Source organism: Apium graveolens, chromosome 10 (genome assembly GCF_009905375.1).
Source record: "Apium graveolens cultivar Ventura chromosome 10, ASM990537v1, whole genome shotgun sequence".
Lineage (NCBI taxonomy): Eukaryota > Viridiplantae > Streptophyta > Magnoliopsida > Apiales > Apiaceae > Apium > Apium graveolens.
In genome coordinates, this window is record NC_133656.1 from 85933236 (window position 1) to 85951323 (window position 18088).

Here is an 18088-nt window from a genome sequence, read left to right on the forward strand (position 1 = left end):
CTGGATAATTTCAACAACTTCCTTTGTCTGTTGCACCAATTCAGGTCCGAGTATTTTGCGTTCTCCTACTTCGTTCCAATATAATGGAGATCTATATTTGCGTCCATAAAGGGCTTCATAAGGTGGCATTCCAATGCTGGCATGATAACTGTTGTTGTAAGCAAACTCTACCAGGGGTAAATGTTCGTCCCAACTTCCTTTGAAATCAATAGCACAAACACGTAACATATCCTTGATTGTCTGGATCGTTCTTTCACTTTGGCCATCCGTTTGGGGGTGATAAGTTGTACTCATATTCAGTCTTGTTCCCAAACATTCTTGAAAACTCTTCCAGAATCTTGAATTAAACCTTGGATCTCGATCAGATACGATAGACACTGGAACTCCATGACGAACTACAATTTCTTTTAGGTACATATGGACCAACTTGTCGAGCGAAAATCTTTCATTTATAGGCAGAAAATGAGCTGACTTGGTAAGTCTATCCACTATAACCCAAATGGCATCATGATTAGCTCTTGTCCTTGGTAATCCAACTATGAAATCCATGGTAATATGTTCCCACTTCCACTCTGGAATCTCCAATGGCTGTAGCAATCCGCTTGGTCTTTGATGCTCTGCTTCAACTCTCTGACAGGTATAACATTTGCTAACCCATTCCGCAATTTCCCTCTTCATATATGGCCACCAATAATTTTTCTTTAAATCTCTGTACATTTTGGTACTCCCTGGATGGATGGAATATCTTGAACTATGTGCTTCTTGTAAAATTTCATTCTTTAACTCCGTCACTGGTGGAATCCAGATTCTAGATGAAAATCTCAAAATGCCTTGATCATCCTTCTGCGTGCATAATTCTCCACCTATCAAACGATTTATATCTTGATCCATTACATCTTTCTGACATTTCTTTATTTTCTCCAACAACTCCGGCTGGAAAGTCATACTGTACACTTTCGCTTTCTCAGGCTCGCAAACTCTAATTTCCAATTCCAATTTCTGAAATTCCTTATATATATCTTCAGGTACTGATAATTCATTTAACTTTTCCTTCCGACTTAATGCGTCTACCACCACATTCGCCTTACCGGGATGATAATTAATCGAGCAATCATAATCCTTGATCAATTCTAACCATCTCCTTTGCCTCATATTAAGTTCCTTCTGGGTAAATATATATTTCAAACTTTTGTGATCCGTGAAAATCTCACACTTTTCTCCATACAAATAATGTCTCCAAATCTTCAAAGCAAAAACTATAGCTGCTAGCTCCAAGTCATGAGTAGGATACTTTTGTTCGTGTGGTTTCAATTGCCTTGACGCATACGCAATCACCTTATCGTGCTGCATAAGAACACGTCCTAATCCTTTGTAGGAAGCATCGCTATATATTACGAAATTCCCTTGATTGTCTGGAAGTGACAAAACAAGTGTTATGATTAATCTCCGCTTCAATTCCTGAAAACTTTCTTCGCACTTGTCATTCCATATAAACTTTTCATTCTTTCGTGTAAGCTTTGTTAATGGTGTGGCAATCCTTGAGAAATTCTGAACGAATCGTCGATAATATCCTGCCAATCCCAAGAAACTTCTTACCTCAGTGGGTGTTCTCGGTCTTTCCCAATTCGTAATTGCCTCGATCTTTGCTGGGTCCACTTTGATCCCTTCGTTACTGACTATGTGTCCTAAGAACTGAACTTCTTGTAGCCAAAACTCACACTTCGACAATTTAGCATATAACTTCTTTTTCCTTAAAATCTCCAAAGTTGTCCTTAAATGTTCCGCATGATCCTCCTCCGTCTTTGAATAGATCAAAATATTGTCTATAAATACTATAACGAACTTGTCCAAATATTCCTTGAAAATTCTGTTCATCAGGTCCATAAACGCTGCTGGGGCGTTGGTCAATCCAAAAGACATCACTAAAAACTCGTAATGTCCATACCTTGTTCTGAAAGCTGTCTTTGGTATATCTTCTGGCTTGATCTTTAGTTGATGATATCCCGATCTTAAATCAATTTTGGAGAAGTACTTGGCTCCCTTCAATTGGTCAAACAGATCATTGATTCTGGGTAACGGATACTTGTTCTTGATTGTCAGCTTGTTGAGTTCCCTATAGTCAATGCACAGTCTCATGCTTCCATCTTTCTTCTTGACAAATAATACCGGGGCTCCCCACGGGGATACGCTGGGTTTGATTACTCTTTTTTCTAACAATTCCTGCAATTGCTTTGCTAGCTCTTTCATCTCAACAGGCGCCATTCTGTACGGGGCTTTGGATACTGGTTCTGTTCTAGGTGCTAAGTCGATCGCAAATTCAATTTCTCTATCTGGAGGAAGTCCTGGCAATTCGTCGGGAAATACGTCTGGAAATTCATTCACTATTGGGATATCTTCAAGTTTTGCTGGCTCCTGACTTTTGTCAATCACGTATGTTACGAAATGCTCGCATCCTTGCCGTAGTAACTTCTTGGCTTGAATCATCATTAAGAACTTCTTTACCTGCTTCTGTCCCTTGAACGTTACTATTCTTTCGTCTGGCATTTTCACCATTACTTTCTTATTTCGACAATCTATCTGAGCATCATGCTTAGATAACCAATCCATCCCTAATATCACATCAAATTCTCCTAACTTAAATGGTATCAAATCTACACAAAACTTACTATCAGAAATCTCAATCTCACAATTTCCACAAACTTGGTTTACAGTTACACGTTCTTGATTTGCTAATTCCACAGTCATTATTTCATTTAAGCACTCAACTGGACAGTTTAATTTACTAATAAAATCTTGTGAAACAAATGATCGAGTTGCTCCCGAGTCTATTAACACTTTGGCACATAAAGAATTCACATTAAGCGTACCTGCCACGACATCCGTATCCTGGATCGCATCCTTCACCGACATGTCAAAAACTCTAGCCCTTGAAGTCTCATTCACTATTGGGGTAGATCCCATAATCCTCAATGCATTACTGACTGGGGCTGGTGTCTTACAATCCCTGGCCATATGTCCTGGCTTCCCACATTTAAAGCATGTAAATCCAATGACTGGAACCTTCACTGCTGGATTCTGGATAGGCTGATCCTTATTTGCTGGCTGATTTCGGCACTCCCTCGAGTAGTGCCCTTTCTGGTTGCATTTAAAACATACCACATTCAACTTGTTACAAACTCATCCATGCTTCTTTCCACATACTTGACAATCTGGAAAAGTTAATCTCAACTGATTCGGCGGATTCACATTAGCTGGACGATTGCCCTGGCCTCCGTCTCCTGCATTTTGTCTCCTAAAATTAAAATTTCTCCCTGGCTGAAACTTGCCCTTCTTAAAATTTGGAAACTTCCCTGTTTGTGACTGACCCTCACTTCCCTCAACTTTCCTTTTCTTGCTTTCCTTATCTTTCTGGAACATCTCACTCTCTGTCTCTGCGATCATAGCATTATGTACAACCCCGGCGTAGGTATCCAATTCAAAAATAGCTACTTTCCCCCTGATCCATGGCTTCAAGCCTTGCTGGAATCTCTTAGCTTTCTTTCTATCAGTATCAACATACGACGGCACATACCTTGACAATTCCTCAAACTTCCCTTCATAATCTGTTACCGACATATTCCCTTGCTTTAACTCTAAAAACTTCAGCTCCATTTGATCCTGAACAAACTGAGGAAAATACTTTTCTAAAAACAATTCCTTGAACCTTTCCCAACTAATAACATCTGTGCCTTCCAATGTCTTCACCATTTCCCACCAATAGGTGGCCTCATTCTTCAGATAGTAACTTGCAAACTCAACCTTCTGTTCCTCTTTCACTTTCACTAAGGCAAATGCCTTTTCTATTTCCTTTAACCAAACATTTGCTTCTAAGGAACCCTTGAATTATGGTGGGTTTATTGCCTGAAAAGTTTTGAAAGTTACCTGGGGATTGGTCTATCTCTGCTGTTGTTGTGCCAGGTGAACTATTTGTTGGGCCAAGATTTGAAGAATCTGGGCTATTGCTGGGTCCATGGGTCCTGGGTTCACATTCTGGTTTATATCATTTTGATTGTTATTGTTGTTGTTGTTAGTTTCTTCATTCTGGGTGTTGGTGCGGGTATTTCTTTTGGGAGGCATTTTTCTGTAAAGAATCAATCAATTTATTTAGCTTTTGAATCAAATATTTGCATAAAAGAAAAGTTTTGGAAAACAAGAATATCTCTTTTTGAAAACAGTTGTAACTAAGTAAATTGCATGCTTCTTTACAGAATATAAACAGTTAGAGAAAACAGGGTACATGGTATCACAGGGTATACTGGTGCCATAAATAAGGTAAAGTAAAACAGGTGCAATAAAATAAATGACAGTGCTGGAAAGGAAAAAGGTACTGATATATATAGATCAAAAGTTTTAGGTAGTACAAGCGTAAAGACGCTTCAAAAGTAAAAGCAGAAAGGGTACAACAACCTACTCACTAGTCAGCATCGCTAGTCTATAAATACAACTCAAAAGTCTTCTGATACACACTACACACTACTGTCCATACTACATAACCATACAACACTACTCAGCATCTTCATCTCAAAATCTCTAACTCAGCTCCAAGGAAACTCTGGTCCTGCTAGCCTCTCAAAGTCCTCCATCACCTCAGTAGCCCAGCCCAGCAGTGCATCAGGGCCCCTGCCAGGTAGTGTAGCTCCATGTAACCTAGCCTCAAGAACCCTCCGGGTCACATGAATCTCCTCTCGAAGCTCCCTCACACCACGATTAACATCTGTAGTCCTGATGATATGCTGTAACTCTCTAATCTGAGCCAACAAGGAATCACACTCCAATAGAAGAGCCTCATACCGGTAATAAGGAACTGGGGGCAATATAGACTGGAATGGGGCACTCGCTACTGAATGCCCAGTGGAATCTGAATCAGCTGGTGGGGGTCCTCTGACAGGTGGCCTCATGCCTGGAGGTGGAATAGCCTGCAGTGGCACGGGCTGCAACACCGGTGGAGGTAGAATAGCCAATGCTGGTGGAATAACAGGTCGTGGATCCGATGCTGGTGCTCCAACTGAAGGTTCTGAGTGATCAGCTGATACGGGAACAAAAGAGTCGGCCATCTCTGCTATCTGAAATTATATCGTAATATAAGAATCTCGTTCCATAACGCAAACTATACTAATACCTGATATACCGAAGCACTCAACCTCTCAATGTTCTCTCATCCTATGCCTTACTTCTAATCTTAACCCTCTACCCATTCCCATTATCCTAGGCTTGTGTCAGTGACTTATAACCTGTAGCTCTGATACCAAACCTGTGGCGCCCTCCAAACCCGGGTCAGAAGTTTGGGGTCCATACACACATCTTAATTATAACCTGCTTATAACAATAATAAAGATAATAATAATATATGCAGTGACCCTACTTATCAACTACCACGGACCGCAACAGGTTAAAGTATGCACACAAGCCAAACACACTAATATATTACAAACCGTTCAAATCCCAACTATTTCAAACTCACACTGAGTATCAAACATTAATACAAACTTTTACAAACTTAAATTATCCCAAAAGAAGCCTACTAGCTCAGCTTCCTCAACCTGAACCCTTAGCTCTCGCGCTGGACTGGGGATCCTCGCTACCAATTGGTTCCTTTTTAACTGGAAAGAATATAAACAACATCGCACAAATGAGCTAACTAGCTCAGCAAGTGAAAATGACAAAACTGAGAATAATGATCATCAGGTGACTATGATTATGATATCAAGTGAACATTGGATTATGATTCAGAATTGGATATTATACTTTTAATTTAAAAGCCAAGGTTAGGCTGCTGATCAGTCATACACTAACCCCGAGCAAGGCACACAGCATTGCTCTAACTACTGGATCCAAGGCACACATTGGCCTAACTTGACCATTATATGGTCTGACCACGAATCTGGTCCACAATTTTATAAAAACAATCCAATTCTAACATAATAACAGAATATGCAATAATAAACAATAACCAAAATCATTAACAACAATGAGTGTTTAACAATGAAAGGTTTTCAATCTTTGTAAGGATCAAATAAGTAGTTTAAAAGCTTGAACGCTGGGTAATGAAAGAATTGGATAACAAAAGAATCAATATTTCAGGGTTTCAAAGATTTGGGCTCTCAAAGCATAGGATACAATGGTTGAATGTACAAGTAATTCAGTTTAGTGTTTGGGATTTTGTTTGCATGTATTTATGGAATAGTATCGTATACTTGAGGTTCGAGTTTGGGTTTACAATAATCAATGGCTTAGAAAGAATATGGTTCATGGCTCAAGAACAATAACTGAAATCAGGGTTTAGGTTTCCGTGCTTCAAAGCACTTGCAATGTCAACAAGACTATCAAGAATTACAATGTCTCGAGAAAGTTCAGAACACTTGCCTGGTATTAGCTTACTACTCTGCACTGACTTCCAATCACAACCGTCTTACTCTTCAACTATCTGTTTTCCTTTCCTACGTCTTGCCTTTTCTGCTCACATATCATAAGTATCTATCAATCATCAACTCATAGAGTTCTATTCAACACACACTTCTATCTACCCTTCGTTTTACCCAAATCCGATTAACGGATTGAAATCTATGCAATAACGAAGTAAACACCGAATATATAGACCGATAGTCAAACAACAGGTCACGTATAACACATAATACATCACGTAATCAATGACATATCATTTATAAAGAAGTCTCGGGTCATAAATGTGCTTTCGGGTACTTAAAATAATTTTTAAAACATTTTTCGGAATTAAAACGGGTCGTTGGATCAATTTCGGGTTAATAAACAGGGTTCGGTTGGCCAATTATGGCTCCGAAACAATTTTAGAATAATTATCGAGCCTTGAAAATAATTTAGAATAATATTTTAAAGCTCGAAACTATTTTTCAGAATTTTTAAATCATTTTTAATAATTAAATCTAATTAAATAATTAATTAAAAATCAATTAATAATTAATTAAATCAATTAATCAATTAATTTTTGAATTAATTGACTAATTAATCAATTAAAAATTAATTGAAATTAATTAACTAATTAATTCAGATTTATTTGTGAATTAAAAATAATTTTCGGAATTAAAATAATAATTTTTAGAATTTTCAGAAATTAAAAACGAATTTTTATAATAAAAATAAATAAGAAATATGATTTTTAAACATTTTATAAACAGGAATCCTAAATTTGCAAAGTCTGCAAACCTCAGGGACCTAACTGCATCGTTTTCAAAAGTTGGGGTACCAAACTGTAATTTTCCAACTCTTCGCCGGAAAACAGTCGGGTTCGCCGGAGAACACGTTCCCGGCGTCCTCACCCCACCAACACCTCCAGATCACATCTACACAACATCAGGAACACAACCATGCAATCAATTCATCCTAACAATCCCTGAGTTGGCCGGAATTTGGCCGTGAAGTTTTCCAGTTTCCGGCGAACATCGGAAAACTTCAAAACACAACTCCCTTCTCTACAGACCTCGTTGGTTCATGAAACTTATACGACTAGATTGCAAATTTCACAGAGAACACAACCCACTATAACACATCATCAATCTATCACAGAATAAGAAACCCCCAAATTTCAATTAAGAACATTCATACGGGTTATAAACCCTAATTTTGAAATTCGAAAATCAAACTCAAATTTGAACATGTTATTGAACTCCAAATCAGACGTATGATATATGAAAATCATCAGGAAAACAAGCTCTACAACATGCAATCATCAAATCATACAAACAATCATCCGAACAAAAATTCATATTTTTAATAATATAAATTCGAAAATAAATAAATTTTTAGAAAAATAACCTTGATTTCTGCAGTGAAACAAAGCTCAGAATCTGATAGAACACCTCAAATCCTTCGTTTTGGTTACTCAAGCTTTAAAAACAGAGATCGGTAACGCCTTCGTTTTGCTGTTTGATTCTTAGAACAGTTTATGAATATAAGATTTTTCTCTGTAAAATTATATAATTATCTGTCTGCAATTGATTTTTATACGAAATAAAATACGGTAAAAGGCTATTTATAATTACGGAAAATTAGTATCCCGTTGGATCATTCCGGATATAAAATGGTACGTTTATTTATAAAAACTGATCCAAACGGTATCGGTTTTCGGGATAATTATCCAAATCAGTACAGCTTGTACTGCGGTCTTGGTCTCAGCACCCAGTTACACGTACTACGAAGTGATAATTGGGATAGTTCAATAAAAAGCTCCCGTTTATCGAAAATACGGGTTTTATTAATATACCGAAACGAATATTGTATCGAAAATGTTGTGCCGGGACCCGCGCAGGACAAACCGTACGCCGGATCGAAAAAGTCGAAACATGGAAAATGCTCGGAATATTACAATTAGGTTAGGAAGGAGTTCTCGGAAGAGTTTCAGGTTCCAAAAACGTAACAACGGTTGACGTCGGTTGGTTCCCGTTTTTATAAAATAAATTTTAATTACCCGGAAAAAGATTTTAAAAATTTCATATGATTCTTATAAATCTATAAATCAACATAAAAATAATTAGGAAGATATGACAATTATCTATATTTTATTTTGGAAATATAAAAATTAAAATACTCAATTAATATTATTTTTGAATATTCAAGTACATTTATCACTTAACAATTAACTCACAAAATAGATACTGAACACACATAATAATTATTTAATATCGAAAATAATTACACGATATATCCCGGATATTACAAATTAGTCATTTAAGGTCCTTAACCAAGGTTTCAAAGTAAGGCGAGGGGTAAAGGTTCGTTTGCGAAACGCCGTTACTTAAAACGATCGTTTCTCCTAAACCGTACATCGGATTCAAGCGAACCACATATCAAAACGAAGATCGTAACATGAACTATCTAAAAATTGCAATGGTCAAAACCTAGCACTGAGTTCACGGGTCCTGATGTTAAGAACAAAAGCAGTCTAAGGTAAATCGGACATTACGACGGCTATGTTTACGCGATTTCCCAAATTTTATCATTCCAAATCATATCAATCCAACTACCAATCAACAACAACTCAAGATACACATCAATGCTACTGATTTCAGTCATAATAAGCTCAAGGATCTCAATCCAATCAAATATTATAACATCTCCAAATTCAACTAAACTACTTAACAATTAAGCTCGAATCATGCTTATCATTCAAATTACTACTCATCCATCCAAACCATCTCCAAACTTCAACATTCAAACTTATTACTAAAGGGTGTGAAGATTTATGCCTTTCTTGGAGGGTGAAAAGTTACTAGCGAGCCTCAAAGAACCTTGATCTATCCTTATATAACCTTAATCTTGCAAATGAAATTAAGAAACACAAAGTTATAATTTGAAAACACTATTCACCCTAATCTTTGGTGAATTAACTAGCTATGAATCAATTTGAATCAAGAGCTTAAAATCATACCCAAGCTAAGTTATGAAATGTAGAATCCATAAAAACAAACCATGGAATTTATGCTTGAGTGGAGCTTGGACTCTGGATTTTTCTTCCTTGTTTTTTCCTTGAAAGCCGAGAGCAAAAATGAAAATGGGGAGAAGAAATGCTTCTTGCTTGGTTGCCTAGTTATTTGTGTGATGATTTTTGTTTTGTTTCTTTGTTTATGGCTTGGCTAATTGTTTTGGATTTACCATGGTAACTTTTGCATGGCCAAGAATCAACCAACAACACACTTCCTTTTTGTCATGCTTAGGTCATCATTCTTATGTCATCCAATTGCCACATGTCTTCTCCTTGTAGTGTGATGACATCATCATCACTAACCTCTTTGATTAACTCCTAATTACTTGGCTAATGACCGCTGATCTGTTATACGGTTCGCTTAACTTTCGTTCTCGTTTATCGTTTGAGGGATCAGACCCGGGATCTTATTACTTGGGTTCGCCTAAACCTTTCTCAATATTTTATATTCCTTTTATGATCCTCTCTTATAATCCTTGAATTTAAATCCTTTTAATCCTTTTACCTTATACTCAATTCTTTCGGTATCTGGTGGATTTTCAGGAAAAATTAAAGTGTTCGAATTTGGATTCTGACGATCTTTACATACACTTATATACCACATAGAGTACTAATAAGATCTCAGAATATCAATAAAAGAACCCCTACATAGTATTCAGCATAATCAGCAAAAACACTATTCATAATGGTTATAAAAAGTTCAAAAATTTTGGGGTTATTACAGTGTCCCCTCCTTAAAAGGATTCCGTCCCGGAATCAGATAGAAAATGAATAGAGATACTTTCTTAGCATTGCACTTTCTAACTCTTAAGTCAATTTTCCCACATTGTGGTTCTGCCACAAACCCTGACTAGCATGACAACCCTTCTTCTAAGTACTCGTCTGGTTGCATGTCTATGCGCTCATATGCCCCTATTTGTCTGGCATCCGGATTACACTTTCTTAACATTGATACATGGAACATGTTATGAACTTGCTAAGGTTCGGGGTAAGGCTAGCTCATATGTTAACTTCCCAATACGTCTTAATATATCCAAGGGTCCAACAATTCGTGGGCTTAACTTTCCTTTCTTTTTGAACCTCATCCATCATCTCTAAGGGAATACCTATAATAGCACTAGGTCCCCTACTTCCTATTCTTTGTCCTTTCATGTCAAATCAACATACTTTTTATGTCCATCTTGGGCTACTACCAGCCGTCCTCTGATTAGATCTATTATATCCTTGGTCCTTTGGACCACTGCTGGTCGGAGCATCTTGCGCTTTGCAATATCATCCTATCATAAGGGAGATCGACAGTGTCTTCCCTCAAGGATATCATAAGGCGATATCTCAATACTGACATATGATCTATTATCGTAAGAAAACTCAATCCGCGTTAAGTGATCATTCCAAATTCTTTCAAGTCTATTGCACAGATTCTCATCATAGCTTCTAGCATTATAGCTTTTGCTTCTCAATACCCATTCTTTTCCAGTTCGTAGTCGTTACTATCTTCCGTACATAATACTATACTGGTTACACTTTTGTTCGTTAGTGTTCTATAACCTTTTAATAACCACGTCAACCTTAGTATCATGAACGCGTTAGAATCGGAATACCACCATACTTGGTACCACTTCATCTCTAGCTGCCTCCATCTTCGAAAGCTTGGTCCTTCATATAGAAGTAAAAGAATTTATTGAGAGATCACTATGATCATGAACACTTGTTCTATTGCATATTTAGTACAGAAGGTGGCCAGCCTTTAGTACTTGACAAGCAATTAAACAATAGATGGTATCCTACTAGGCTTCTATCACCCAGATAGATAATCATTCGGCAATACCTCCCCTTCTGGAAGGGTTGTTCTTCTCAGCTTATATGAAATGAAAAGGAGAGAAAAGAACGAATTGAAGAGAATTGTATATATATGAAATATACTGCCACAAAATATCTGGCTTGGAATCTACTTCTGAACTATAGAGGTTTGTCATAGGAGAACAAATCACATACGTATATATATCACCATCAAGTATTATAGCATCGCAATTCATGTTCCTGAATCTTTCACTATTCCATCCATCATTCTATGGACCCATGCTCTTGCTCGAGCTCATAAACACTCACCATTGAAACTCCCTTGACAACGAAAATCGAATCCGGGATTTCATTCTAGACATCATCGTTACTAGAATTCTATGCTTGCACCACAACCTTCCTCGTATAGTAATACGACTCTCTATTGATAAGAAGGAATAAGTATTCAATAAGTAATAATCGACTTAATTAGTCTATTAATGATAACTTATACATCACCACAACCCGATTAAGGGTACCCAATCTCAACATCCATTACACTACAACTCTCACGGTTGTAATCGGCTCATTATTCAAAGAATCGTTGCTGCATTACTATGGTCCACCACTGACCTACCGTCGTCATTCGTTTTCCTTGGAATCTTAATAGCTAACCATACGGAGTCCATACCTGTCGTATCAAATTCTTCTAAAGAGTTAACATAATCACCATTCATAATTCATGAAGAACACTCTAGATCCTAACGTACTTTCATGACATGAAGCAGATAAAATTGCAGAAGAGTTTTAATCAAAGCAACGATAGGAGGTTAATACCATTCTTAATCATATGCCTTCAATAGAAGACTTAACTCCAAGGTTCATTTAGTCCTTTTTGAAACATAGTCCTGGATTATTCTCAATATAGGACCTTCTAAGATAGATAGCCCGCTCACGGCGATTACATGAATTAAATCTTTACCAAACTACTATTATGGTTGGGTATTGCACAGTCATCAGAAGGAATGTCAATCTTCCAAACCATAATACAACCTTCACGGCTTCAACCATCATCACTGTATTCCTCTGGCACGAGCGCCTATAATTATCCTCTTACATTTAAAGTGTCGGCCACCTCATTGGCCTTTCCTGATAGTAATAGTTCCTTATAATCAATGTCTTTTAAACGATCTCCAACTAAATTTTTCTACCTCATTTCCAACCACTGCTTGTGTAAAAATGCTCTTCCTTAAGCTCTAGTGAGAAAAAAAATCACCATTTTTCCATAAGTCATTGCCTTAGTCTTTAGATGTGAACATTGCCACAACTGACTCTCGGTCATACTTAGGACGTCTCTTATCTTGGGTCTTGTTTTCACCAATCTCGACCCTCATTGGATCGATCTATATTTTCTTATGGTTCAACATGTGCCCCACCTGGCATTATTATAATTACGTCATATTTCCTTCATCAAAATTTCTATTCTTGAGAATTTTGAATATTACCTTTCTCCTTGTAAAACCTCTAAGATTATCCTTAAATCCTTCATCAGGTACACCCTAGGCACGGGGCATATCAAGATACCATTTACTAATACCAGAATCATTGTCTATATACTTCTGAAAAATTTCTCCACTGATCCTTAAAGGTTGTTGTTACCTTAATCCTTTCCAATTCATACTGTCAAAACTCATACTATCCCTATTAAGGGTGAAATGCCAACCTTTATGCATTTCCCTAGGATTCATTTTAAGTTACCGATGTTCTATCCTTAATTCCACCTTTAAAAAGGTACATGCATCCTTCCATGGATAAATCAAGTCATATATCCCTGATATGGGTGTCTTATTCAATCATTCCCACCTCGATAGTATATGCCTACTTTCACGATAACATCTGTATTCAAAATGAGGTCAATCAATATGGCCTCCAAAATATAACAATGGTTATTCGCTTTTCTTGCCTGATTCAGTAATGATAATAGGGATGTTCTGGAAGATATTGGGCGGGTTCAACGTGAACTTCTTAGTTCTAACTATTCATTTACCTCTGTTATTTATCTCAACAGTCATCTCAATGTTGGAATACCTTTTATACCTAGAGTCTCCCTTTTGGGCATCAAGCCCCAGGTGTTATATACACTTTATATTTTTGAAGGTCACTTCCTTCATCCCATTTTTCCTAATTTCTTACTTCCTTGTCTCCTCAGTCTATCTGTGTCTCATTATTTATCCTTCGAACTATCTCAAGGTTTCCTCGAATCCACCCAACTTACAGGGGATAAAATATATGTATCTTTTATGCCTTCAACCATCAATTTTAACTCATGGTGAATCACCCTCATCCTGACGATTTCATACTTTTCTATTTCTATTGCTACGAGTCTTTAGGATTTCCTCATACCCAACTCCCTTATCATTCCTCAAACTCTATTGTCTTTATTTTCCTTTCCACTTCAGTTTCTTTATATTTTCTTTTCTATTACAATCATTTCACGAACCCACTAATCATTGACTTCAAATATCACGTCGTTCTGGGATCCTTGTCATCAAGAACGAATCTTGACAACTTTTATAACTTAGCTTCATAATTCATCATACTCGTCCTCCTTTGTTCTGGCTCTAAAGCTTTTTCACTATCTCCATAACCTTGGGAATTACTTTCTCGAAAATAATTGACTGAACTTTAATCAGTTTATTCTAACCTCTGGCTCCGTGCCTTTCTTGGTCTTTCACCAGCGGGTGACCTCTCTCTTAGGTGGGTAAGTGACAAAAATAGTCTTTTGTGATTCGTCAATCATTTAGAATCTCAAATGATTCCTATATTTTCTTTAACCAAGCTCTTGCCTCGACAAATACATACAAACTAATTATCAAACACTGAACCGGATTGCTTACACACTCAAACCATTGTATCTTATGCTTTGAAAGACCAAATCCTTGAAACCCTGAAATATTGATCTTTTTGTTATCCAATTCTTTCACTACCTAGCAGCCAAGCTTTGGAAATGCTATATTGATCTTTATGTAGATTGAAACCATTTTCATTATTGAACGTCCAATGTTGTTAATGATTCTGTTTATTGTTTATTAATGCTTATTATGTCATTATAGTAGAATTGGATTGTTTTTACTAAAATTTTGGACCAGATTCGTGGTCAGACCATATAATGGTCAAGTTAGGCCAATGTGTGCCTTGGATCCAGTAGTTAGAGCAGTGATGTGTGCTTTTCTCGGGGTTAGTGCGTGACTGATCAGCAGCCTAACCTTGGTTTTTAAAATGAAAATATAATATCCAATTCTAAATCATAATCCATTGTTCACTTGATATCTTAACCATATTTACCTGATGATCATTATTCTCAGTTTTGTCATTGTGACTTGCTGAGCCAGCTAGCTCATTTGTGCGATGTTGTTTATGTTCTTTTCCAGTTAAGAAGGAACCGGTTGGTACCGAGGATCCCTAGTCCAGTGCGAGAGCTAGGGGTTCAGGTTGATCGAGTTGAGCTAGTAGGCTTCTTTTGGAATAATTTAAGTTTGTAAAAGTTTGTAATAATGTTTAATACTCAGTTCTGAGTTTGGATAGTTGGGATTTGAACGGTTTGTAATATAAGTAAGTGTGGTTGGCTTGTGTGCATAATTTAACCTGTTGCGGTCCGTGGTAATCGGTAAGTAGGGTCACTGCATATCATTATTATTATCTTTATCATTGTTATAAGCAGGTTATTAATAAGGTGTGTGTGTGTGTGGACCCCAAACTTCTGACCCGGGTTTGGAGGGCGCCACATCTATCACCAAATGGGAGGATCTTGCTCAAAAGTTCTTAACTAAATTCTTTCATATGGCGAAGACTGATGCGATCAGAAACGCATTTACTCAATTTGCTCAGCAATCTGGAGAATCTTTATGTAAGGCTTGGGATCAATATAAGGAGATTCTTAGGAAGTGTCCTCACCATAGGATGCCTGATTGGATGATCATTAATTGTTTCTATAATGGTTTGGGTGCTACTTCTAAACCCATGCTGGATGCAGCACTAGGAGGAGCCCTGTGGGCTAAAAGCTATGATGAAGCTTATGAATTGATTGAACTGATGGCTGCTAATGAATACCAGAATCCTACTCAGAGATAATCTTCGGGCAAGGTAGCAGGAATTCTGGACTTAGATACAGCTATTGTTATAGCTGTTCAGCTTAAGGATTTTGACGATAAAGGTGGATTCTTTGGCTAATTATGGAGTTAATCAGATCACTAGTGTCTGTAAGCTTTGTGTTGGTGCCCATGAGACGGAGCAGTGTGCTATTTCTAGTGAATCAGCTCAGTTTGTGAGCAACTTTCAGAGGTCGCAGCAACCTGTGTCAACCACCTATCATCCTAACAACCTCAATCATCCTAACTTTAGCTGGAGCAACACTCTGAATGCGGTTCAGCAGCCTTATCAGCAGTATCCAACAAAGCAGTACAACCCTCCTGGTTTTTAGCAACCACAATATGCACCAAGGCAGCAACTCCAACTACAACAGTCTAATGAAAAGTTTGAATTGGAGAAGTTGAGGCTAATGTGCATGAGCCAAGGGGTTTCTATCAAGACCTTGGAAAATCAAATTGGAAAAATTGCCAATGCTTTGCTAAAATCGTCAACCTGGTACACTCCTTAGTGACACTGAAGTGCCGGGAAAGAGGGAAGCTAAGGAGCAGGTAAAGGCAATTACATTGAGGTCTTGGAAGGTTGCGAATCCCGAACACTCCCAAGTTTCGGATGAAGAAGTTGTGGCTGAAGAAGAAGTGCAGAATAAAGCTGAAGTAGAACCAAGGAAGACTACTGTTGAACACACTCCTCTTGAGGTTAATACAGGGGAGAAGCAGATCCATCATCCACCTCCCTTTCCTAAGAGTCTGTAGAAGAAAATGTTGGATAAGCAGTTTGAGAAGTTTCTTGAGGTGTTCAAGAAACTTCATATCAACATACCTTTCGCTGAAGCTCTTGAATAGATGCCTAATTATGCAAAGATTATGAAAGGTATACTTTCTCGAAAAGTGAAGCTTGATGACTTAGAGACAGTTGCTCTCACGGAGGAATGCAGTGTTGTGGTACAACAGAAGTTGCCTCCAAAGCTTAAAGATCCTGGAAGCTTCACGATTCCTTGCACCATTGGAAAAGTGTCATTTGAAAAATGCTTATGTGACTTGGGAGATAACATCAATCTTATGCCTTTGTCAATCTTCAAAAAGTTGGACTTACCTGATCCAAAGCCTACTTATATGACCTTGCAGTTGGCCGATCATTCTATTACATATCCACAAGGCATTGTTAAGGATGTTTTGGTCATGGTGGATAAACTCATCTTTCCTGCTGATTTTGTAATTCTTGATTTTGAGGAGGATAAGAAGATTCCCATAATTTTGGGAAGATCTTTCTTGGCTACAGGCCGAACCTTGATAGATGTGCAGAAGGGTGAGCTCACTATGCGAGTGTTGTATCATGATGTAACTTTTAATGTGTTCAATGCCATGAAATTTCCTACAAAAAATGAGGAGTGCTCTAAGGTGTAGTTGGTTGATTCTGTGGTTACTTCAGAACTTAATCAATTGCTAAGGTATGATGCCTTAGAAAATGCATTGTTGGGGAATTCAGATAGTGAAGATGACGAAGGTGATGAGCAGTTGCAATATCTGAATGCTTCTCCCTGGAAGCGGAAGATAGATATGCCTTTTGAATCTCTTAGAATGGAGAAGTTAAACAAATCTCCAAAGCGCCTCAAGCCATCTATTGAGGAAGCTCCTACACTTGAGCTTAAACCATTGCCTGAACAATTAAGGTATGCATTTTTAGGTGATGCATCTACTTTACCTATTTGTTATGTAATAACCCCAATTTTTGGAAAATTTTGAAACCCTTATGAATAGTGTTTTTGCTGAATGAGAAAACTTTTCATGCCATACTATGTAGGGGTTCTGTTATGGATATTCTGAGATTTTATTAGTACTCTATATGATATATAAGTGTATGTAAAGATCGTTAGAATCCAATTCCGAACACTTTGATTTTCCCCCGAAATCCACTAGATACGAAAAGAATTGAGTATAAGGTAACAAGATAAGAAGGATTTAAATTAAAGGATTATAAGAGAGGATCATAAAAGGAATATAATATATTGAGAAAGGTTAAGGGAACCTAAGTAATAAGATCCCGGGTATGATCCCTCAAACGATAAACGAAAACGAAAGTTAAGCGAACCGTATAACAGATCAGCGGTCATTAGGCAAACAATTAGGAAGTTAATCAAAGAGATTAGAGGGGATGATGTCATCCAACCAATGGGAAGAGGACAAAGAGGGAAGGATGACACCACATGATGACATAAGCATGACATAGGAGGGAAGGAGGTGTGGTTGGCTATTAACCACATAATTTGCAAGGTTAATAAAGTAATTAACCAAAATCTAAACAAAAACAACCAACCAAAAGCAAAACAAAGCAAAACACAAAAATCATTTCATCTTCTTCAAGCCTTTGCTCTCGGCTTTTCTTGTTTTCAAAGAGAAGAATTTCAAAAATCCAAGATCCAAGCTTCCTAAATTGGTGAGTTAATTCTCTAGTCTTCCTTATGCATAGTTATGGCTACCTTATGAGTTTAAGCCTCTAATTCATTCTCAATCTTCTCCAATAAATCAATGAAGAAGACAATAAATAGTGATTTCAAAGTTTTTAACTTGATTTTCTTACTTTTCCTTTAAGATCCAAGCATTCCTAAGACTCCTCAAGGCTTCTTAAGGCTTCATAGCTACTCCCACCACTTCAAGGAAGGTATATCAT

The 18088-nt window shown here is 37.4% G+C and overlaps 1 non-coding gene across 1 annotated transcript; it reads right to left on the reverse strand.

Moving 5' to 3' along the window:
* Nucleotides 1-15127: 15127 nt before the first annotated feature.
* LOC141694227 (small nucleolar RNA R71) lies at nucleotides 15128-15234 on the reverse strand. The gene has a single exon (XR_012563549.1). It is a non-coding gene; the product is annotated as a small nucleolar RNA R71 (small nucleolar RNA).
* Between the last annotated feature and the right edge of the window lie 2854 nt (nucleotides 15235-18088).